The sequence below is a fragment of the Pleurodeles waltl genome, chromosome 2_2 (genome assembly GCF_031143425.1).
Source record: "Pleurodeles waltl isolate 20211129_DDA chromosome 2_2, aPleWal1.hap1.20221129, whole genome shotgun sequence".
Lineage (NCBI taxonomy): Eukaryota > Metazoa > Chordata > Amphibia > Caudata > Salamandridae > Pleurodeles > Pleurodeles waltl.
In genome coordinates this window covers 584,740,216-584,757,740 of record NC_090439.1, presented here as the reverse complement: position 1 = coordinate 584,757,740, position 17,525 = coordinate 584,740,216, and the positions used below count along the sequence as shown (strand labels likewise).

Here is a 17,525-nt window from a genome sequence, read left to right as displayed (position 1 = left end):
CAGGCCGCTGAAGTGGTGGATCGGGGTGTGGAGGGGCAGATTCCAGAAGAGGAAGGCTCTTCTTGGAGCACATATGCCGCACTAGCTTTTACACCTGTGTGGAGATAGACAAACACATTTAGCACTGTGACTCTTGTAGTCTATTACCTTCTGAAAAGGGACCATTCTTCTCTATGACAGGGAGTTAACATACAGAGGAAGACAAAAATTATGTATCGAAAATAATCCCTGCAGTGTTTAAGTACCTCCTGGAGGAAGTGGATCACTAGAAAAGGAGTAAATGGGTATGGATAGTCTGGCATGAATTTAGTGAATTTTGTAATGCAACAGGTACCACTGTAGGAATTGGTCTTTTTTTAGGCCAAGAGACAACCTCTGTTATGGAAGTGCAGCATCCCCAGTGTCTGCCATGTAAGCAGCAGGGTCACGTGGCAGTGATTAGTCGACCCGTAGAAAGAAAGAGAATTATCCAATCCAGTGCTAGGTGAATTTACTTTACAGAGAAAGTGAGAAATGATCTAGAGTGCAATGCTTAATTTGTAAAATGAATAATAATGGCTGAGGACCTAAGATATTTTGAAGAAAGCCTCTACAGCTTGCACCGTGCATTGGTAGTGTTGGCACCACCTGGTAGTACCGACACTGCCTACTAACAATCACACTGCTACAAATGTGACAGTTTGGACTATTTCAGGTCATCCACACCTGTAAGGCCTGCATGTGCTGATAGCTCACTTTTGTAATGCGTATATTAAATTAGTAAACTCTCTGCTGAAGTGCACTTTTTAAATTTTGCATCACCATGTGGTGGGCTGTCATAAATATGTGCTGGTGTTAAGAAGTAAGTGCTGTTGCCGAGCACCAGCAGGTACTGGCACACATAAAGTACTTTGAAAATGTGACAAATAGATGTGTAAAGCAGCAGCCTACATAGAAAGCGGAGTTCAAAAGTTATCTGAGAAAGAGATTGGATGGTAAGGGCCATGATGCATCTGTAAAAGGTTGTTCATACAACATGCCCGGCTCCTCAAGAGCGCTGCCCTCTTGTTCTGATCCCACCCGTTTGAAAGGCTCCTCATGAGGTGAGCAGAGAGGAGCTAGCCACCATCTGCAATTGACATGTTGTTGGCTCTTTCCCTCTAAGGCCTTCATTTGAGTGGCCTGATAATTCTGTAGGGACAAGTAATTTAAAAAGTTATAATTACTTTTAAGAAAGACAATAATTTATTTAGCGAATCATGCAAACAAATCTGAACCTATGGCATAGTTGTAAGAATGATGTTTGGGCTTGGAATAGTGATGAAAAACATTACAAACTTGTGTGGATGTTATAGTGGTTGGCAGCGTAGTGACTAATGTAATGTCTGTAGACGTACCAACATGTATTGGTGTATGTTGATGCTTAGGTGACCTTATTTCAAGGGTCAGAGCCTCATTGTGTTCATATTTTATTTTGAGTGGCAGTTTCCTAAAGTTTGTCTCCAAAATATCAATTTGAATGCATCTTAACAGAAAATGGAGCATTTTATTGTCATAAAACCGTCATATGATGGGCTGATATAAATATATATATATATATATAAGTGTGACGTATTGATGGTTTGGTAAAACTGGAACTACCATCTCAGAAATACAAGTCTGCAAGATGGCACTAGGCATTTAGGGCTGGCAGCATGACACAAGAGGCTAACAGACGTAATGAGGGCATTGAAAGTCACTCAGGAGTGTTTGAACTTTATAAAGGTACTTGTCAGGTGGTCTTGTGCCTATACATAGCCGCAAGGCTCCTCTGTGACTTGCAACATCACAATCACATATTGCTGGTGGAAGGGGGACTTAGCAAGATGGGTTCTAGAGTCCCAGTGGCAGAAAGAAGCGCACATTTTTTCTCTATAATCATCAAGTACTGAGAGTCCCATTGCAAAGAAAGAAGACGTAGGAGATACCACGTGTTAGGCAAAGGAGACAACTACACAAGCAGTAGTAAGCAAACAGTGCTATGTTGAAATGTGCTGATTTTTTTTCCTACCAGTAATTCCATTACACTGAGTGCAGACTTTGTCATTCAACTCACTAAGAATAAGTAATGACTAGAAGGTATATACTATTATATCACCCATATCCAGCTTCACATATATCATCAATCAATCAGTAGATTGTAGAGCGCTACTTGTCACCCCCAAGGGTATCCAGGTGCTGGCAGGGTCCATCTGTTTAGCTGAATAGCCAGGTCTTCAGGCTATTTTGGACCTCTGGGGGAGATGGAGCAGGCTGTAGATTAAAGGGTAGCTTGTTCTGTGTCTTCGCTGCTAGGTAGGAGAAGATGCAACCTCTGCATCTGCTACATCAGATGCAGGGAGTGAGGGTTAGAGAAAGGGACGCAGAGCGGCGGTGTCTGGTGAGCTGATGTAAGTTCAGGTGGTGGTTTAAATAGGTGAGTTTTCAGTTGTGTAGGGTCTTGTATGAACGGGTCAAGAGCTTGAACTGATGTCTTTACTGTACAGGGAGCCGGTGGAGCTCACTGAGGTAAGGGGTAATGTGCGTTTGTCTAGGGAGATCTAGGAATATTCTTGTTGCAGTGTTCTGTAGACATCAGAAGTGGTGAACTGCGATCCGTGTGAAGAGGGTGTGGTGGTAGTACAGTGGGCTGGAGATGAGGGCCTGGGTAATGGTGCGTCTGGAGTTTCGGGGTAGCCATTTGAATGTCTTACAAAGCATGCTGATGATGATGAGTCAGGAGGAGAGGTAGTTGACCTGAGCCATCATGATTAGCTTGTTGTCCAGAATGATGCCTAGGTTCATGGGGTTAGGAGTAGGTCCTAATTCTGAGGGCCACTAGGATGCGTCCTATGGGGGGATTTTGTTTCCAAAAATCAGTACCTCTTTTTTGTCCGTGTTGAGCTTCGGGCTGTTGTCCTTCATCCAGTTAGTGATGCCTGTCATGCAGTTGTGGAAGCTGGTCTTGGTGATATCTTCGGAGATGAAGAGGGTGAGTCGTGCGTTGTCGGCATAGGTTATGATGTTGGATTTTGGCAATGTTGACCAGAGGGGTCATTTATACGTTTTAAGGAGGGTGGGGCTGATTGAGGATCTTTGGGGCATGCCACAGATGATTTCCTAGGGTTCAGAGGTGAAGGGGGAAAGGCAGACTTTATGCGTTCTTTCGGTGAAGAAAGATACAATCCATTTGAGGGCGGCTCCTGAATACCTATGTTGTGCAGCCATGTGATGAATGTGTGGTGGGAGACCAGATCGAAGGCTGCAAAAGGTCTAGGATGATCAGAGCTGTATCTCCTTGTCAAGTAGGGCTTGCATGTCGTTTGTAACTGCAGTGAGAGCTGTCTCAATGCTGTGATTGCTGTGGAATCCAGATTGGGAGGAGTCAAGTAGGAGGTTCCATTCCAGATGTGAGGGGACTAGTTGGTTGATGGCTTTTCTTATACTTTGGCTGGGAAACACAGCAGGAAGATCAGTTGGTTGTTGTTGAGCTTGCTGGGGCGGGCCAATGGTTTCTTTAGTAGGGCATTGACTTCTGCCATCAGGGAAGGTGGCTATGACAGTTGAGGTATTGAACAAGGTGATGAGTACATGGCTGATTCTGGCTTCCCTAGGTTGAAGATGCGATGAGGACATGGGCAATAATACCGGCCCCATGATATACCTCTATAAAACAACAGTTGTCCAGAGATTTTCATTTATGATTTGTGTTTTTAGATCATTAGAGAAGTAATTTAGCTTAGGTAGGCATTGTTGATCCGGGATGATTTTTGCTGGACGACACTTAAAAATGGTGGATGTGTTGCACTGATGATGTAATTTTCCAGGAACCATGAGAACTATATACTTCATTTTGGTGTCAAAACATAGGTTTTGGGGGTTAAGTAGACCTATAGAGACAGAAAATAACTCCTCAGAGCAACCCTTCTGCCATTTTCCAAAATGGCGGCTATAATAGAGGAAGAAGAGACATATATAGAAATGAAACAAATAATAATGGTTTCTCATCCTTTTATGTATAAGCCAAACAATGTTTGTGATCTGAATGTGAAAAAAAATGCTTATCACTCCTGTTTTAGACACATTTTCATAGTTCACTTTATTTATTTCTTTCAGCAATCGCTTGTGGTACATTTGCAGAATGTTGAACATTTGAGAAGAGTATATTGATAGGGACATCTTTTGTAGCAGAGATTTTCCAAGTACATGTACGCGTAAATTCTGTGGGTAGAGGCTTTAGAAATTTCATAGGTTTTAGCACCCCATCAATATCTTCCTAACCAAATTCACATGGATCTTTCTCTATGTATGCATGATCCAAAATATTTACACATCTTCTGATCAAGTAGAATACTCTTTTAATGTGTCCACACACAGAATATGAGGCCTGTGGAGGGTCACTTAGCGGGACTGATCTCTTGAACTCACGGTACCAAAGATAATCAAAAGTGTGACAATCAGAACTTGTTTTCCACACAGGAACAATCTTTTTTTCTACATCTTTAAAGCCACATTCTTCCTCTGTCTCAGCAAATCGTTTTAGAAACTTCACAGGTTCAGCAGCTAACCAAGCTTTGTTTCAATTTTGCTCAAAGTGTCATCACCCATAAGAATATGTGCCTTGATAAGAACACTGGGCATCTCTGGGTCAAGTTTCTTGCACAGAATTTGAAGCAGGATTGAGTGTCTTTTCTCGCCTGTTCCATAACATATCCATAACTCTGACAATCCTTGTCTTATGAACATTGCAACAAATCTAAGTAGCACAATATTAACATTTTTGTCATGTGACAGTACAATGACAGTACACCCTCTTCGTTTGGAACTATTTCGAACAGCCCGCTCAACATTTGGCACAACACGAAGGTCAGCTTCCTCCAATTAGCTGTTAAGTTCTTGGAAATTATGGCCCGTACCTTTTGAATAAATTTCTGCTGGGACAAACTCCTCATTGACAATCATTCTACTTGAAATTAATAGAAATTCAATCATCACTGAATCATCAGCAATGCTTTGGCGAGTTAACATCTCCAAGTTCTTCTTGTTCGATGTTGAGGACCAGAATTTATCAAGTTGCACAAGTATAGGGGTCGAATTTTTGATGCAGGCAAGATTAATTGGCCACTTGTAGACATTCGTCTGATTCGCTCACATTCTTTGACAGATAGTTCAAGATAACTGTCAAGGTGCACACTGATTTTAATATCTATAGAATAGTCTGAAAAACCTCTCAAAGTTTTGCATGGATGAAATCTTGGCCATTTGCAATTGTGGCATATAGTCCACAGCAATAGCAATTTTCAATGAGGACACCTTTTTGAATTGAAATTCTTCAGGTGAAAGTTTTTTTTGAGCCCTTGCACGAGTTTGTGCTTTGCTGGTTTGGTTGCCTCATCTCCATCAAATAATGTGTTTGTTGGAAGAAGAACGTGTAACAGAATCTCCTTGATAAATTCACCCCTTTCTTTTGCTACATCCATCTCTCTATGTGCTTGTGAAATTTGTTTTTTTGAAAACTGTTTTGTAGTGGCTGGTTGGACGACACTCTTACTATGGCAATTTAATTGTGAACGTTTAGCTTTAGTGATTATGTCAAATTTTACGTGTCTGACCAACAATTCCCTCAGAGATTTTCTGTGATCTCTGGATCGTCTGTTCTAGTATTGTATCTGGAGCCACAGCATTGAGCCTTCCCTCTCTGTCTTTCACCAGAAAATGTCTGTGGATGGATTTTCTGTAGAGGTGTGGTTTTTCCACCTATAGCTTCTTCACTCTTTCCAAATACCAGGACCCATATCTCAGGTAGTTTATGCAATCAAATTCACAAAACATAGTAGTCTGTGACTCCAGAGTTTTCACCTTCCTGATCAGCATATACCAAGTTTTGCACTAGAGCTATCATATGTAAAGCATTTCCCCAGTACTTGCAAAGTTCTGATTTTTCTTCACATTCTTTGACAAACTCTACAAACTTGGTTTTCAGGTTTTCTGATTTTGATCTGAGTGTATTGAACATTGCATGTATTTGCATTGTGTCTTTTGAATGAAGTGCACCCCGTGCCTATTTACTTCTGAAATAAGATATGCAAAACCTAATTTGTCATTCATGATCCAGAAAGCAATCCAACACAATGATTCTATAGCCTCAGCGCATACTTTTTAATGAACAAACGTAATGAGTTCCGCTCAATGCTAACTGGACAGGTTTGCTTCCAAAGAGTTCAGCCTCAATAAGTGCATCATCTATGCCACATCCACTGCGATAAATTCCTGCACACCACAATACAACTTTTGTCATGTGGAAAAGCCCATCTTTGGATAAAGAACATCAAATTCTACTTGATTGCTCATAAAAATGTCAGCTATAATATGGAAAACACCTGTATCACAGAGAATTGGCATGATAGGCTGGTCTTCAAGCTGAGCACACACATTATGGAAATTGTGTAGAGCTGTGTATACTGTTGCATAGTTTGTGACTGGAGATAGTACTACTGGTAAAAACCCAACCTTCTTCAGTGGGATTGTATTCTGGGAGATCAAAGCACTAATTCCAGGCCACGGAGGAATTGGCTTTTCTTCATCCTTCAGTCTGCACCGAATAAGCTATATGATAAATTCAGTTAAATCACCTTTATGGGCCACACCATCAGGTAGAGTAAGATCCATGTCCTCATCCAGTTTAAAACATTCTGGTAGACTGGGACATGTTAATGGCTTGTAGTGATTTTGCCCAAGTTAGCAAGGCAGTTGGGTTATAAGTTTGCAGCTTTGTTTGTTTAGGCAAACACCTGACACATATTGTTTTCCAGCAGTTACTTCATTGGTAAAGTCTTGAAACAGCACTATGTGTGCTGGATGTTCCAGACAAAGAAGAGCTGTCTTCAAAATCAAAATTATCAAGAGCAGCAACTGTAAATCATTTCCCGGTAAAGTGAATTGGAAGTGGTGTGCTGTCGGATTCTGTCACGGAGACCAGATCCTCGGGGCCTGCGCACGTTCCCAACATGTCCACCACTAGACAGCTCCAAAGCTCTGATAGAAATATCACAGAGCCTAAGAGAGTCCAAGTGGGGCAAAAGGGGATTAGGTAGGGAACAGCTGGGAAGGAGACCTGTAGGAAGCAAAAGGGTAAACAACACAATATCAAGCTATAATCATATTGACTTTCACTAGACTATGGTTCTAAGAGTTCTCATACTGTAAACATGGATAACCTAAGAAGTGACTATAACTAGACCTCAAGACCTCTGGGTACCTGGAAAAAATCAAGAATGGTTAATACAATGTTTCATATGAGCTTTTCATGAAATATCACATACTGTGTAGAAATACAAGAACCTTTTAGAATAATGTTTCAGAACAAACATTGCATTTTTACATGAGGACAAAAGCCAATCTGAAGCATTCCCTGGAAAACAATAGGAATTGTACTAGGGACTTAATATGCACAAAGAATGTCACATTTTGAATTTAGCATCTTCACAGAGAATCCAAAAGCTCAGGATAAATGTGTGCACTTCAACAAACATTACACACCAAAGTTTTAATTGCCATGAAATGATCGTGCACACTATTACCGATCTGAACATCAAGTTTTACATGCTGGAAATGAATCGCGCACACTGCCGATTCTAACAAGAATATGCAAATGCCATGAAATGATCTTGCACACTGTTGCCGATCTGAACACCAAGGTTTGCATGCGGGAAATGAATTGCGCACACTGCTGATTCGAACAAGAATATGCAAATGCCATGAAATGATCGCGCAAGCTGTTGCGATCTGAACATCAAATTTTACATGCGGGAAATGAATCGCGCACACTGCCGATTCGAACAAGAATATGCAAATGCGATGAAATGATCACGCAAGCTGTTGCCGATCTGAACATCAAGTTTTACATGCGGGAAATGAATCGCGCACACTGCCGATTCGAACAAGAATATGCAAATGCCATGAAATGATTGCGCAAGCTGATGCCAATCTGAACATCAAGTTTTACATGCGGGAAATGAATCGCGCACACTGCCGATTCGAACAAGAATATGCAAATGCATTGAAATGATCGCGCAAGCTGTTGCCAACCTGAACATCAAGTTTTACATGAGAGCAATGAATCGCGCACTCTGAAAGTTTCACGAGTAGGCCCAAAATTCGAGAGTCTTTGTGAACGGGGTCGGGCACAGCCCGACCTCCGCCTTACCGCCCTGCTCAAGGATCACCAACATAATAAAGGGCAGGCCTGGAACATCAAGGTAGGCCTCCCGACAGGAGCTCAGGAAGTTGCTGCTCCTCTGCACCGGGACCTCTGAATAGTGAGCATGTGGAGCTGGGCTGGCTCCCTTATATAGAGTCTGGCCCAGCCCACAAATCACACCCAGTCATGCTGCAGGGAAAGGTTCTAGAAGGTCCTAGAAAGGGACCACACCCTAACACACTCAGTAAGCCTGCAACAATACCTTGCAAATGAACAGTTATTGCAAACATCATTAATAGTGTTTTTCAAGGTTAAAGTCTGCAATGCAAAAGGTTAACATACTGCATATAAACACAATGCATTAATTATGCTCTTGCATAAAGGCTGGGTTTTTGCATTTTTGTCGGCCGTAGAGCGCACACTGTCCTGATGTTGACAGATTCATAGGATTTTACAACATGAGCTGCTAACAAGTTCCTGCTCCGTACTATGTCATTATAAGTTGTTGATACATGTAAAGAAATGGCTCCCTGTTGCAGTTACCCCCCACTTTTTGCCTGATACTGATGCTGACTTGACTGAGAAGTGTGCTGGGACCCTGCTAACCAGGCCCCAGCACCAGTGTTCTTTCACCTAAAATGTACCATTGTTTCCACAATTGGCACACCCTGGCATCCAGATAAGTCCCTTGTAACTGGTACCTCTGGTACCAAGGGCCCTGATGCCAGGGAAGGTTTCTAAGGGCTGTAGCATGTATTATGCCACCCTAGAGACCCCTCACTCAGCACAGACACACTGCTTACAAGCCTGTGTGTGCTGGTGAGAACAAAATGAGTAAGTCGACATGGCACTCCCCTCAGGGTGCCATGCCAGCCTCTCACTGCCTATGCAGTATAGGTAAGACACCCCTCTAGCAGGCCTTACAGCCCTAAGGCAGGGTGCACTATACCATAGGTGAGGGTACCAGTGCATGAGCACTGTGCCCCTACAGTGTCTAAGCAAAACCTTAGACATTGTAAGTGCAGGGTAGCCATAAGAGTATATGGTCTGGGAGTCTGTTTTACACGAACTCCACAGCACCATAATGGCTACACTGAAAACTGGGAAGTTTGGTATAAAACTTCTCAGCACAATAAATGCACACTGATGCCAGTGTACATTTTATTGTAAAATACACCACAGAGGGCACCTTAGAGGTGCCCCCTGAAACTTAACCGACTATCTGTGTAGGCTGACTAGTTTTAGCAGCCTGCCACAAACCGAGACATGTTGCTGGCCCCATGGGGAGAGTGCCTTTGTCACTCTGAGGCCAGTAACAAAGCCTGCACTGGGTGGAGATGCTAACACCTCCCCCAGGCAGGAATTGTCACACCTGGCGGTGAGCCTCAAAGGCTCACCTCCTTTGTGCCAACCCAGCAGGACACTCCAGCTAGTGGAGTTGCCCGCCCCCTCCGGCCAGGCCCCACTTTTGGCGGCAAGGCCGGAGAAGATAATGAGAAAAACAAGGAGGAGTCACTGACCAGTCAGGACAGCCCCTAAGGTGTCCTGAGCTGAAGTGACTCTAACTTTTAGAAATCCTCCATCTTGCAGATGGAGGATTCCCCCAATAGGGTTAGGATTGTGACCCCCTCCCCTTGGGAGGAGGCACAAAGAGGGTGTACCCACCCTCAGGGCTAGTAGCCATTGGCTACTAACCCCCCAGACCTAAAACACGCCCTTAAATTTAGTATTTAAGGGCTACCCTGAACCCTAGAAAATTAGATTCCTGCAACAAGAAGAAGGACTGCCCAGCTGAAAACCCCTGCAGCGGAAGACCAGAAGACGACAACTGCCTTGGCTCCAGAAACTCACCGGCCTGTCTCCTGCCTTCCAAAGATCCTGCTCCAGCGACGCCTTCCGAAGGGACCAGCGACCTCGACATCCTCTGAGGACTGCCCCTGCTTCGAAAAGACAAGAAACTCCCGAGGACAGCGGACCTGCTCCACGAAAAGCTGCAACTTTGTTTCCAGCAGCTTTAAAGAACCCTGCAAGCTCCCCGCAAGAAGCGTGAGACTTGCAACACTGCACCCGGCGACCCCGACTCGACTGGTGGAGATCCGACGCCTCAGGAGGGACCCCAGGACTACTCTGATACTGTGAGTACCAAAACCTGTCCCCCCTGAGCCCCCACAGCGCCGCCTGCAGAGGGAATCCCGAGGCTTCCCCTGACCGCGACTCTTTGAACCTAAAGTCCCGACGCCTGGGAGAGACCCTGCACCCGCAGCCCCCAGGACCTGAAGGACCGGACTTTCACCGGAGAAGTGACCCCCAGGAGTCCCTCTCCCTTGCCCAAGTGGAGGTTTCCCCGAGGAATCCCCCCCTTGCCTGCCTGCAGCGCTGAAGAGATCCCGAGATCTCTCATAGACTAACATTGCGAACCCGACGCCTGTTCCTACACTGCACCCGGCCGCCCCCGCGCTGCTGAGGGTGAAATTTCTGTGTGGACTTGTGTCCCCCCCGGTGCCCTACAAAACCCCCCTGGTCTGCCATCCGAAGACGCGGGTACTTACCTGCAAGCAGACCGGAACCGGGGCACCCCCTTCTCTCCATTCTAGCCTATGTGTTTTGGGCACCACTTTGAACTCTGCACCTGACCGGCCCTGAGCTGCTGGTGTGGTGACTTTGGGGTTGCTCTGAACCCCCAACGGTGGGCTACCTTGGACCAAGAACTGAACCCTGTAAGTGTCTTACTTACCTGGTAAAACTAACAAAAACTTACCTCCCCCAGGAACTGTGAAAATTGCACTAAGTGTCCACTTTTGAAACAGCTATTTGACAGTAACTTGAAAAGTATACATGCAATTTTGATGATTTGAAGTTCCTAAAGTACTTACCTGCAATACCTTTCGAACAAGATATTACATGTTAAATTTGAACCTGTGGTTCTTAAAATAAACTAAGAAAAGATATTTTTCTATATAAAAACCTATTGGCTGGATTTGTCTCTGAGTGTGTGTACCTCATTTATTGTCTATGTGTATGTACAACAAATGCTTAACACTACTCCTTGGATAAGCCTACTGCTCGACCACACTACCACAAAATAGAGCATTAGTATTATCTATTTTTACCACTATTTTACCTCTAAGGGGAACCCTTGGACTCTGTGCATGCTATTCCTTACTTTGAAATAGCACATACAGAGCCAACTTCCTACATTGGTGGATCAGCGGTGGGGTACAAGACTTTGCATTTGCTGGACTACTCAGCCAATACCTGATCACACGACAAATTCCAAAATTGTCATTAGAAATTGATTTTTGCAATTTGAAAAGTTTTCTAAATTCTTAAAAGACCTGCTAGGGCCTTGTGTTAGATCCTGTTTAGCATTTCTTTTAGAGTTTAAAAGTTTGTAAAAGTTTGAACTAGATTCTAGAACCAGTTTTAGTTTCTTAAAAAGTATTCCAACTTTTAGAAGCATAATGTCTAGCACAGATGTGAATGTGGTGGAACTCGACACCACACCTTACCTCCATCTACAGATGAGAGAGCTAAGGTCACTCTGTAAACTAAAGAAAATAGCAATGGGCCCCAAACCTACCAAAGTACAGCTCCAGGAGCTTTTGGCAGAGTTTGAAAAGGCCAACCCCTCTGAGGATGGCAACTCAGAGGATGAAGATAGTGACTTGGAGGGAAATTCCCCCCCTCCAGTCCTACTTAGGGAGAGCAGGGCTTCTCAAGCCCTGACTCCACAAATAATAGTCAGAGATGCTGGTTCCCTCACAGGAGGGACCAACACCTCTGAAATCACTGAGGATAACTCCAGTGAAGATGACCCCCTGTTAGCCAGGATGGTCAAAAGATTGGCTTTGGAAAAGCAGCTCCTAGCCATAGAAAGGGAAAGAAAAGAGATGGGCCTAGGTCCCATCGATGGTGGCAGCAACTTAAATAGGGTCAGAGATTCTCCTGATATCCTAAAAATCCCCAAAGGGATTGTAACAAAATATGAAGATGGTGATGACATCACCAAATGGTTCACAGCTTTTGAGAGGGCTTGTGTAACCAGAAAAGTAAACAGATCTCACTGGGGTGCTCTCCTTTGGGAAATGTTCACTGGAAAGTGTAGGGATAGACTCCTCACACTCTCTGGAAAAGATGCAGAATCTTATGACCTCATGAAGGGTACCCTGATTGAGGGCTTTGGATTCTCCACTGAGGAGTATAGAATTAGATTCAGGGGGGCTCAAAAATCCTCGAGCCAGACCTGGGTTGATTTTGTAGACTACTCAGTAAAAACACTAGATGGTTGGTTAACTGGAAATGAAGTGTGTGACTATGTTGGGCTTTATAATTTGTTTATGAAAGAACACATTTTAAGTAACTGCTTCAATGAAAAGTTGCATCAGTATCTGGTAGACCTAGGTCCAATTTCTCCCCAAGAATTGGGAAAGAAGGCAGACCACTGGGTCAAGACTAGGGTAACCAAAACTTCCACTGGGGGTGACCAAAAGAAAGGGGTTACAAAAACTCCCCAGGAGAAAGTGGGTGACACTAGAAACAAAGAAAAAGAGTCCTCTGTAGGCCCCCAAAAACCAGAACAGGTGGGTGGGCCCCAAGACACAACCCAAAACAAAGGTGGGTACCAGGGTAAGAACTGGGATGCCACTAAGGCATGGTGCCACAACTGTAAACAGTCTGGGCACCACACCAAGGACACTTCTTGTCCCAAAAACAAACCCCAGAACAAAACTCCAGGGGTAACCAGTGTAGCCCTGGGAGATGACTCCTCAGATGAGGAGGTCTTCCTAGCCTTCAACTGGAAACAGGGCCCAACAGGTGAGTTGGAGATTCCAGAGGGAAGCCGACACTTCCACCACCTACTGGTGAATGGAATCCCAACCACTGCCCTGAGAGACACTTGTGCCAGTCACACTATTGTGCATGACAGGCTGGTGCTCTCAAACCAGTACATCCCAGGTGAGACTGCCAGGGTAAGAGTTAGCCTAGACAGGGTCACTAAGAGGCCTGTGGCTTTAGTGCCCATAGAAGTGGGTGGCACTCTTAGCTGGAGAAGGGTAGTAGTCAGTACAGACCTCCCCCTTGATTGTCTCCTTGGAAATGACTACCCAGAGGTTAGTCAGAGCTCAAGAGAGGAACTGGTCCAGTGCCAGTCCTCTCCCAAGGATTCTGGAAGTCCTGCCTCTGCAGTAAATGCAAGCAGGCCCCAGAAGAAGAAGAAAAGAAAACAGAGTAGGAAGGGTGGACAACCTTTAGCCAAGGTTACAGCAAGCCAAGGAGATTCTGCTCCAGTAGGGGAGAACTCCAAAAATGGCCCTGATAAAGTCCAACCTGACCCACAAGAAGTCCTGGCTAGTCAGGCAACTGTTAAACCTGAGTGGGTGGCTCCTCAGCTAACAGAAGAAAGAGTGGAAGAAGGGTGTTTACTACAAGATGTGGTAACCCCCCACTCCAATACAGCAGACAGGCAACCTGAACCCAAAGAAGCCTGTAACTTAGCCCCTTCCCTTTTAGGTGAAGAGCTAAAGGTGTGGTTCTGGGCACTGACAGCTGTCAGTGGCCTCTGCTGGGTGTTAGCCTTTGTGGCTGCACTATCCTTGGCATGGTGGTCAGACCCCATGCCAAATAGCAAGTTAGGCCCCCTGACCCTGTTGGTCATGGTGGGGTTACTCCAGCTCTGGGTAACCTCTTTGGGTAAGCTAGGGATGACCCTGGCTAAGATAAGATTAGCAGAGGTGGATACCTCTAAACCCAAAATAAAAAGAATGGGTGGAGACATTGAAGAAGCAGACAAGAGGCAATTCAGACTAGGTCCTATCACTGTGGAAGTGGGTCAGTTCCCCAAAGGGAATGACCTGAACAGAAGGATGTAAGGCAGAGTAGGCCCTGCAACTAACCAGCCTATTTCTCCTACTCTTCCTCGCCTGACAGACTAGGAAGACTCTCCCAGCTTGGGCTGAGTCTCCTGGCCTGTGGGCTGGGGGGGGCTTGTGTAAAGAAATGGCTCCCTGTTGCAGTTACCCCCCACTTTTTGCCTGATACTGATGCTGACTTGACTGAGAAGTGTGCTGGGACCCTGCTAACCAGGCCCCAGCACCAGTGTTCTTTCACCTAAAATGTACCATTGTTTCCACAATTGGCACACCCTGGCATCCAGATAAGTCCCTTGTAACTGGTACCTCTGGTACCAAGGGCCCTGATGCCAGGGAAGGTTTCTAAGGGCTGTAGCATGTATTATGCCACCCTAGAGACCCCTCACTCAGCACAGACACACTGCTTACAAGCCTGTGTGTGCTGGTGAGAACAAAATGAGTAAGTCGACATGGCACTCCCCTCAGGGTGCCATGCCAGCCTCTCACTGCCTATGCAGTATAGGTAAGACACCCCTCTAGCAGGCCTTACAGCCCTAAGGCAGGGTGCACTATACCATAGGTGAGGGTACCAGTGCATGAGCACTGTGCCCCTACAGTGTCTAAGCAAAACCTTAGACATTGTAAGTGCAGGGTAGCCATAAGAGTATATGGTCTGGGAGTCTGTTTTACACGAACTCCACAGCACCATAATGGCTACACTGAAAACTGGGAAGTTTGGTATAAAACTTCTCAGCACAATAAATGCACACTGATGCCAGTGTACATTTTATTGTAAAATACACCACAGAGGGCACCTTAGAGGTGCCCCCTGAAACTTAACCGACTATCTGTGTAGGCTGACTAGTTTTAGCAGCCTGCCACAAACCGAGACATGTTGCTGGCCCCATGGGGAGAGTGCCTTTGTCACTCTGAGGCCAGTAACAAAGCCTGCACTGGGTGGAGATGCTAACACCTCCCCCAGGCAGGAATTGTCACACCTGGCGGTGAGCCTCAAAGGCTCACCTCCTTTGTGCCAACCCAGCAGGACACTCCAGCTAGTGGAGTTGCCCGCCCCCTCCGGCCAGGCCCCACTTTTGGCGGCAAGGCCGGAGAAGATAATGAGAAAAACAAGGAGGAGTCACTGACCAGTCAGGACAGCCCCTAAGGTGTCCTGAGCTGAAGTGACTCTAACTTTTAGAAATCCTCCATCTTGCAGATGGAGGATTCCCCCAATAGGGTTAGGATTGTGACCCCCTCCCCTTGGGAGGAGGCACAAAGAGGGTGTACCCACCCTCAGGGCTAGTAGCCATTGGCTACTAACCCCCCAGACCTAAAACACGCCCTTAAATTTAGTATTTAAGGGCTACCCTGAACCCTAGAAAATTAGATTCCTGCAACAAGAAGAAGGACTGCCCAGCTGAAAACCCCTGCAGCGGAAGACCAGAAGACGACAACTGCCTTGGCTCCAGAAACTCACCGGCCTGTCTCCTGCCTTCCAAAGATCCTGCTCCAGCGACGCCTTCCGAAGGGACCAGCGACCTCGACATCCTCTGAGGACTGCCCCTGCTTCGAAAAGACAAGAAACTCCCGAGGACAGCGGACCTGCTCCACGAAAAGCTGCAACTTTGTTTCCAGCAGCTTTAAAGAACCCTGCAAGCTCCCCGCAAGAAGCGTGAGACTTGCAACACTGCACCCGGCGACCCCGACTCGACTGGTGGAGATCCGACGCCTCAGGAGGGACCCCAGGACTACTCTGATACTGTGAGTACCAAAACCTGTCCCCCCTGAGCCCCCACAGCGCCGCCTGCAGAGGGAATCCCGAGGCTTCCCCTGACCGCGACTCTTTGAACCTAAAGTCCCGACGCCTGGGAGAGACCCTGCACCCGCAGCCCCCAGGACCTGAAGGACCGGACTTTCACCGGAGAAGTGACCCCCAGGAGTCCCTCTCCCTTGCCCAAGTGGAGGTTTCCCCGAGGAATCCCCCCCTTGCCTGCCTGCAGCGCTGAAGAGATCCCGAGATCTCTCATAGACTAACATTGCGAACCCGACGCCTGTTCCTACACTGCACCCGGCCGCCCCCGCGCTGCTGAGGGTGAAATTTCTGTGTGGACTTGTGTCCCCCCCGGTGCCCTACAAAACCCCCCTGGTCTGCCATCCGAAGACGCGGGTACTTACCTGCAAGCAGACCGGAACCGGGGCACCCCCTTCTCTCCATTCTAGCCTATGTGTTTTGGGCACCACTTTGAACTCTGCACCTGACCGGCCCTGAGCTGCTGGTGTGGTGACTTTGGGGTTGCTCTGAACCCCCAACGGTGGGCTACCTTGGACCAAGAACTGAACCCTGTAAGTGTCTTACTTACCTGGTAAAACTAACAAAAACTTACCTCCCCCAGGAACTGTGAAAATTGCACTAAGTGTCCACTTTTGAAACAGCTATTTGACAGTAACTTGAAAAGTATACATGCAATTTTGATGATTTGAAGTTCCTAAAGTACTTACCTGCAATACCTTTCGAACAAGATATTACATGTTAAATTTGAACCTGTGGTTCTTAAAATAAACTAAGAAAAGATATTTTTCTATATAAAAACCTATTGGCTGGATTTGTCTCTGAGTGTGTGTACCTCATTTATTGTCTATGTGTATGTACAACAAATGCTTAACACTACTCCTTGGATAAGCCTACTGCTCGACCACACTACCACAAAATAGAGCATTAGTATTATCTATTTTTACCACTATTTTACCTCTAAGGGGAACCCTTGGACTCTGTGCATGCTATTCCTTACTTTGAAATAGCACATACAGAGCCAACTTCCTACAATACACAAGTCCTATGTGTAGAAGTGTCTAGCTGTCTAGTTTTTCACCTGTCATAGATTGCATGGGCAGTCATCATGTGTAGCGGAGTTTTATTTTTGCTGTGATGTAATTCATAAAACATAATGTGGAAAAGACAGTACGTTTGCACAGCATAAGCCTGTTGGTTCAAAGGATTGTCTTTCACTTCTTCACTTATATCTTCAAAGCCATCATCAATGTTGTTGGCTTCTGCTCTCAACTCAAGAACATAAGTTTGCAACAGTTTTGCTTTGCTGATATTAAACAATGGTGTATAAAATGTTAAGACAACATCGGATATTCTTGTTGACTCCCATGATTTCTGAAGCTCTGGGGCATCACCAAAATTTGTCACTAAGTCCAAAATCTAAATCTTTCTGGATGTCCCTTGAAATGGTTCCTGCTGATTATACTTCATCCTGTGATCTTATTTTGGCAGCAAGAACTTTAGGAGTCAAATCAGCTGAGAACTCTAAAAATAGCTCATTTTTTATGTTAGATTGACAAAATGAATTCTGTCATTGTACATCCTCACCAGAAAAATGTTAATTTCATTATTATGGATCAGTACAGTTTCATCAATGTTGACCATTATTTCTCTGATCTCACTGAGTGCGAAATCATAGCTAGCACTCAAG

General features: G+C 45.4%; 1 protein-coding gene across 4 annotated transcripts in view; it reads left to right on the top strand.

Moving 5' to 3' along the window:
• Positions 1-17,525, top strand: part of NOL4 (nucleolar protein 4) — a 633,075-nt gene that overhangs the window by 274,989 nt on the left and 340,561 nt on the right. The gene's annotated exons all lie outside the window — the stretch shown is intronic.